Consider the following 7156-nt stretch of genomic DNA (forward strand, 5'->3'; position numbering starts at 1 on the left):
TTGTCTGTGGTTTTCACTCCTTTAATTATAGAAGAAAGTCTCAAATGTGGCGAGTGGGGGCTCCCAATGGGTACTGTTTGAGTCATTGAGGAATACTGGATCAAGTACTCCTGTTATAAAGCATTGTGCATGGGGTGACTAAAGGAAGGAAGAACAAACATCAAAGGAGTGAGAGAGAAGGAAAAAGTAGAAGCCATGCAGATACTTGAATCCTCAAACTTTCCTTCTCCTTGTTTTAGGCTCCCTCCCAATCCAGCCTGTGTCTTATGATGTTGGGTCTCAAGTTCCACTGGGGGGGGGGGCTAGGAAGTATTGTTCCCACTGTAATCCCTCACACAGCACCTGGAACACAGCAGCTGTTCTATAAGGAATTTTTGAATGAATGGAATGAATTATATGATTGGATGTTCCCCTTAGGACCGTGACATGAAGGGGAACCTCAGACTAGAAGGTGAAAAAAAGAGTTGTAGCCTAGGATCTGTCATTAACTTGGGATATCAGCTTGGCACCTCAGCCAAGTTAGTGATGGATGTACCAGGACTTGAATAAATGCCTGTAAATGGTCTCAGAGTTCTAAGGAATCTTGTTAAGCAACGGGGCTTTGGGATCCAGAAATGGGAGCGAAACCAAAACATTTAAGATGCGAGTCCTTGCGTAAGTTACTTTTCGGTTCCCAAACTAGAGTTCTGCATCTGTCAAAGGGATAGAATGATACTTTCCTCTCTGGGTTGTGAAGATACTGACATCTCACATGTATGAAGTTTCTGACATCTAGCAGTTGACCATTTATATTCTCTCTGCTACCTTCTTCTGTCAATGTGTTTTTATGAATCTCCATTTACTGGACAAAGGACCCTTGGCTGAAGGAAATAGAAGAAAAAGAAGAGGACGAATAATCCACGACTTGAAAATATATCTTTGAAATAATAAGGGTCTGTTTATTTTTTTTTGTTGCTGTATGCTGAACATCATAGAAATGTATTAGGCAAACTGGCATGCATGCCAGAAATTCATTTTCCAGAAAAATTAGTTTTTTAAAAATTTGTTAAAACCCAAGTCATTTTATTTTTGTTCTTCCAGATTTTCTATTGTCTCATTTCCCCCCTTTCATTTTCTCTATGTTTGCCTTCCCAGATACTCTACTTCCGTCTATCATGAGCTTTTTTCTCCTCCTCCTTTTGCCCTGAGCGCTTTGAACCTCCCTGGGAGCTGGCGGTGCCCTGGCGAGGACCCTGTGGTGTGTATGTTCTTGCATTGACCTTTTCTGCCAGTTCCTCTGCTCTCCAGCCCCCTCCATTAGAAGGAGCCAAGCATTCATTTGTCCATCAAGCGTTTTATTTTTGTAGCTACTGAATCTTCCAGTTCAGTGGATACATTCCAGGCCAGAGGCTGCCTAAATTACTTTTCAACAAATACTGTCCTCCAAACTCTCCTTCCTGGGTGTGAACTGAATGGTTGTTTGATGGGAATGGGAGTGACTGGCAACAGAACTCAGAGGGGAAAACTGGTGATTTTTGGTAAAGTAGAAGCCTGGCTTTATAGATTCATGTGCTTAGATTTGTGACAACTCTTTGGTGTTGGAAAGAATTCTTCTCTTCATTCCAAATCAAACTCCCTAACATTTTTGTTTGGAAGGGCTACTTGTTTCTGTGACAGAGTACAAAAATAGCTACCATTCTCTAATTCTCCTCTTACTGCTTCTCTTTGCAATAGAAGACTGCAGCTTTTCCATAAAAGGAGTGAAGTCTGTCTGTCCAAATCTTACACCTGAACTTGTCCTGTAACATTCCTTGACCAATGTAATGCAGTGAAGTGACTAGGTATGAGTTCAAGCAGCTGTGTGTGTGTGTGTGTTTCCATCTTCTGTCTGGGAACACTGCCTGAGGCCATGTGAGCAATCCTGTTTGGGCAGCCCGATTGAGAATAAGACCTGACATGAACTAACTAGGGTCCCAGGAAAGGCCTCTGACCTGTGAATGAGCTTAGCCAGATCAGCACCCTCTAGATGACCTGTAGACTCATCTTAGTAAAGTGTTGTTTTAAACCACTCTATTTTAAGATAGTTTGTTATACAGAAAAATCTCACTGAATTTGGGTTTTATAAATCAACCAATACACATTAAATGGGTTGTTTAAATTCTGGGGAGATGATAACAAGCTTGGATGTGAATGACTAGCAGAGCAGAGATGAGAATAGAGGACAAAAATTCCTGTCTGCAAAGATGTGTTTTTTTCAATGTTATCTTTATCTGATCTCATGAATGGGCCAAAATTCGTGTTCTTCAGTGGCTTTCATAGTATAAAGCCCTTATAATGTCATTGTATTGTTATCAATTACTCTTCTCACTCAATTGGTCTCAAACTCCTGGGCTCCATCCTCCTCATGGAGGGCTTCCTTGTGCCCTGAGTTATTGAGAAAGGGGGACACAGAGGAGAGATCAGGTGAACACTGAGCTAGCCATCGGGTACTGCTCTTGCATGAGTAAATGAGAAGTTTTTAGAAACAGTTTATGTTATACTTTATACATCACACTAACTTTTATGGCTTTTAGAAATCATTTTTCAAAATGGCCCTTTTTGTTGTTGTTGTTGTTGCCACACAACTGAGAGGTATAAGTGAAAGATGAAAATGCACGGTCTAGCTCTTATTTACAACATTTAATCTTTTAACACTGAGTCGGAAAAGAATTTAAATAAATTTCCTGTGGTAATTTCTCTCCTGAAATTTGATTTTTTTCACTCAGTACCTTATTTTCTCTCCACAGACAGTGAAGGCTCTCAGGCTCCCTCCTGTTTATGAAGTTTGAAGGGAGCTTTTTCCTTCATCAGGTATCAACATCTAGAGTTTACTGGCTTTCATCAAAAGAGGAGATTTCTCATTACCAGCCAAACCCAAAATACTCAGAGCGGAATTCGAAAAACGCAAGCATAAGTGGCTCCTAGATATTTGAAGATGAATCTGTACTTCTAGGTTTTCCTCCAGAAAGATATTAGAACTCAATTAAATTAATACTGTTTGATCGAAGGTGATGAGCTTTCCCATTTTTTTAAACAAGATTTCAAAATAATCTTTACTTTGAAAAGAGGCTTGAGATTCGAGAGCGATAGAAGCTAGAGAGAGAAAAATACGGCCGTGAATCACACACTTTGGAAAGGCAAGTGTTCACATTATCACGGTGCTGCCTGCTGTTGGCTGGTTGGCTGTGCCAAAGTGGGTCTGGAACTTTGCCATCAGATTCCTTGGCTTCACTGAGCAGAGTCTTGCTTGTATAGACACTGCAGTAAAATGCTTGCAATTTATTTAAGTCACAAATCAATAGAGAAGTATATACTCTAGGCCTAGAGGACCAGAGAGGAAACTAGTCCTGACCGAAAGCAGTAAGCCTAAAGCTCAGCAGCCCACGTTAAAAACTCTTTCCAGATAGAGCATATTCTGACATTCTGCAGTGATTATTATTTGTCAAGAGTCTGGTGTCCAGACTGGATAAAACTCAGAGCCTACTCCCCCCACTGTAATTCCTTGCTGAATGTCATCTCAGGCTGGCTTATTTCTGTCCAGTTGTGCTATGTATTATACTAGCAATCTAAAAGGAGAGGATCAAGTAATGTAAGGTTTGCCTTTTGGAGACTGTATTTATATCTGAAGATAGATGTCAGGTCCCCTTGGAAAATCGTTGCTTCTAGACCCTGAACGAGAAGCACCTAGCATGAAGTTCATCTCAAATGGCTACAGGAACAATATTACAGAGAATTGTTGTTGTAGTTTGGATCTTGAATTCTCTCCCAAAGAACTATGTATGTATTAAAACTTTGGTCTCCCATCTGGTGCTATTGGGAGGGAGGTCCTTATGTCATTGGAGATATGCCCTCAAAGGGGATGGTAGCACCCTGGTTCCTTCCTTTTTCTCTCTTTTGCCTTTTGGACATGAGGAAAGTGGTTTTACTCTGCCTTATGCTCCCACCCTGATGTGCTTCCTTTGTCATAAGCCCAAAGCAAAGCAGCTGGAAGCTCCAAAACTATAAGCCAAAATAACCCTTTTCTCTTTACAAGTTGATTATCTCAAGCATTCTCTTATAATGATGGAAAGCTAACATATGGTTACCATTCATTCCTGACCTGGTCATTTTAAATTTTGCTTGTAGTCCCAAGTCCCCATTTTTCACATCTGAGTTTAACAAATTTCTCTCAAAATCAGCCTTTAAATAATTTGTTCTTTTTTTTTTTTTTTTTTTTTTTTTTTTTTTTAATTTTTTATTGTGGGTTGTTCAAAACATTACAAATTTCTTGACATATCATATTCCACACTTTGATTCTAGCGGGTTATGAACTCCCACCTTCACCCCATACACAGATTGCAGATTCACATCAGTTACACATCCATGATTTAGGCTTCTAATGAGTGATTCAGAAAGTCTGTGAAGTCCGTAAAAGTTTAGTCAGAGATCTGTGTGATGTTTGGAAGTGTATTTTTTTTTTTTTTTTTAGCAAGAAAAGCCAAATCTCTCATAAGATTCTCATAGGGATGCATCATTCCCCAACCCCCGACAAAATCAGAATAACATCATTCCAAGTGGGCTTCATGATTAAAAATGCATTGAGTCTTATCTTGCCTGCTCAGCTCAGAATGTTTGACTCCACCCATCCTCTTTTACACTCTCTTCCATTATTGCCTACTCACTTCTTTCACTCCAAAAAGATTAATTTCTTTACAATGGCTACATTCTTGCCTGTTCTATCTGATTCTGTTTCTTTGTCTACAAAGCCAGCTGTTCCACACTGAACTTCCATCTAAATCAAAACAGATTTTCAAGGCTCAGCTTAAGACTTGACCATCCCCAGGAGGCTTACCTCATCTTTTGACAACATTAATAACCCTTTTCATTGAGTTGCAATACTCTATGCATCCTTGTAGAGAACATTATTGCTCCATAGATGGAGATGATATGCTCATCAAGGACAAGGGTAGAACATTTTTATTTCTTGTAGCCTTCACCGCCCATCGACCATCGTAGCACTGAATACAGATTGGGGATTCAATAAATGCTACTGAATAATACTTCCTTGACATCTTCAGGTAAGGGTCAGACTTTCCTTTTTTCTTGTCTTATAAAGCATTGCTCAGAGCTCTGTTAGTACACTGGGCTCTAAATACCTGTTTATAACATATCTCCCCTACTAGATAATAAATCCTTGGTACTCTGCAACTATATTCTCTTCACTCTGAAATCTCCAGTATCTTTTCCATTGCTGAGAGCACATAATAGACTTTTAATGTTTTTTTTTAACCAAATGTATGCATAATATGTTTGAGGTTAAAGTAACTAGAAATGCTGAATAAAATTCACTAATAAAGTGACATTCCCCTAGCTGCTAGGGAAGACATGCTCAGGAGACCTGAAATTCTAATCAGGAGAGAAGTCTTCTGTATTAAAAAAGGAGACATCATTAGGATAACTAATACAGTTTTAAAAGGTGCATGGTAAGCATATCCATACAAAATATTGTAAAATTGGGGCTATCTTGCAGAGTATGTATTATTTGTAGAGGTAATGAATAAATTGGACATTCACGAGTTAGTTTAAAAATGCTCAGAAATATAGCCATTATCTGATGGTAGGATTATACATTTTTTTACTTATAAGCACAAGAGAATAGGTGTTATCAGGGGAGTTTGGGATGAGGTTATATGTGAGACTATAAGACAGAAGGCCAATTAATGGATAAAAGGGAATACAAAGATACACTGAGTTTTTTGCCTCTTACTTTATAGGCTGGTGATCTTTACCAAAGCAGGTAAGCCAATAAAGGAAGAGCCCAATGGTCATCAAGCTACATCTGTGGTCTCCTTACTTTATGATCAGATAGAATCCATCTCCCGGTGTTCCCATGGTAAGTGGGTCTGTGAGACTAAATACTGTGATGTGTGCCACCTCTGGGCCAGGGCTTTTAAGAATATGTGCCTCTCCACTCTCTTTTTCTTTATGCCAGGTGGATATCAGGAATAATGATGTCCTAAGGCTTTCTAGAGTCACAGGTAGAAGAAGTCTTGGACCCCTCAGTCACCACACGGAAGAGTTACAGCCAATCAAAAATATTTACCTTGAAGTTTATTTATTTGTTCACTTATATTTTGTGAATAAAAATAAACTTCAGTTTTATTTTTGCTGTTGAACATTTTTGGACCTCTTTGTCACAGCTATTTGGTCTAACCCAAATGATACACCCAATGTTTGTGAGCTGATGCAACCTTGTCTGTCGGATTACATTGGACCTGCCACAGAGAACAATTATGATTGCTGTTATGATTTGGATATGAAGTGTCCCCCCAAAGACTCCTGTGTTGAAGGCTTGGTCCCCAACGAAGCAATGTGCAGAGGTCAGACTTTCCGGAAGTGATTGGATCACAAGGGGGTATGACATCATTGGTGAATTAATCCACTGAAAGCTGAAATGGACTACTGTGAGATGAAGGAAACTGTAGGTAGGCTGCGCATGGTTGGAGGAAGTAGGTCACTGGATCCATGCCTTTGGGGACTCTGTCTTGTCTCTGGACACTTCTTCCCCCCTCTCTTTCTGCTTCCCTGCCTCGATGAGCTGAGCAGCTTTCCTTTGCCATACCTCAGGCCAAGAATGATGGAACCAGCCAACCATGAAGTGAAACCTCTAAAACCATGAGACAAAATAAATTTTTACTCTGTTATTACTGTCAGGTATTTTGGTTGTCAGTTGCTTTCTTAGGTAGGGCTGGCTAACTAGAGACTGAAACAGGTTGCTGCCTTGTTACTTACAATAAACCAGGAAAGGGGGGAGGGCTTCTCAAGAGTAGTACAGGTGGAATGAAGCTTTACCAACAAAGACACGGGTACTGCTACTGGAAAGTCTGCAGGCTAGTGATGGGATCTCTGCTTACAAGGAGATTCCTTGTATAGCTGAAGAAATTTGGTGCGCGCAGATGTTAAGTAGATAGATTCCAAGCACATGCAGATGGATGAGCAATGTTCTTGGGATTCATAAATGTGTTTCCAGTCTAGGCTGCTGCATTAAGGAATGGAAATCACTTTTATAGAAGAAGTAGAATCCTAAGAAAGAGGTGACTAGACAGTATTAGTGGCTTTGAACTTCCCTGGGTCATGGTACAGGGATCAAATATTACCT

The 7156-nt window shown here is 39.9% G+C and overlaps 1 long non-coding RNA gene across 1 annotated transcript; it reads left to right on the forward strand.

Annotated features, from left to right (window-relative positions):
* The first annotated feature begins 2623 nt into the window (after positions 1 to 2623).
* Positions 2624 to 6710, forward strand: LOC124088221 (uncharacterized). The gene is made up of 4 exons (XR_006850293.2): positions 2624 to 2829; positions 4988 to 5075; positions 5772 to 5890; positions 5990 to 6710. It is a non-coding gene; the product is annotated as an uncharacterized LOC124088221 (long non-coding RNA).
* The last annotated feature ends 446 nt before the right edge of the window (positions 6711 to 7156 follow it).

The sequence above is a fragment of the Marmota monax genome, unplaced genomic scaffold (assembly GCF_021218885.2).
Source record: "Marmota monax isolate L192 unplaced genomic scaffold, Marmota_monax_Labrador192_F-V1.1 WCK01_AAM20220418_F8-fsc00021, whole genome shotgun sequence".
Lineage (NCBI taxonomy): Eukaryota > Metazoa > Chordata > Mammalia > Rodentia > Sciuridae > Marmota > Marmota monax.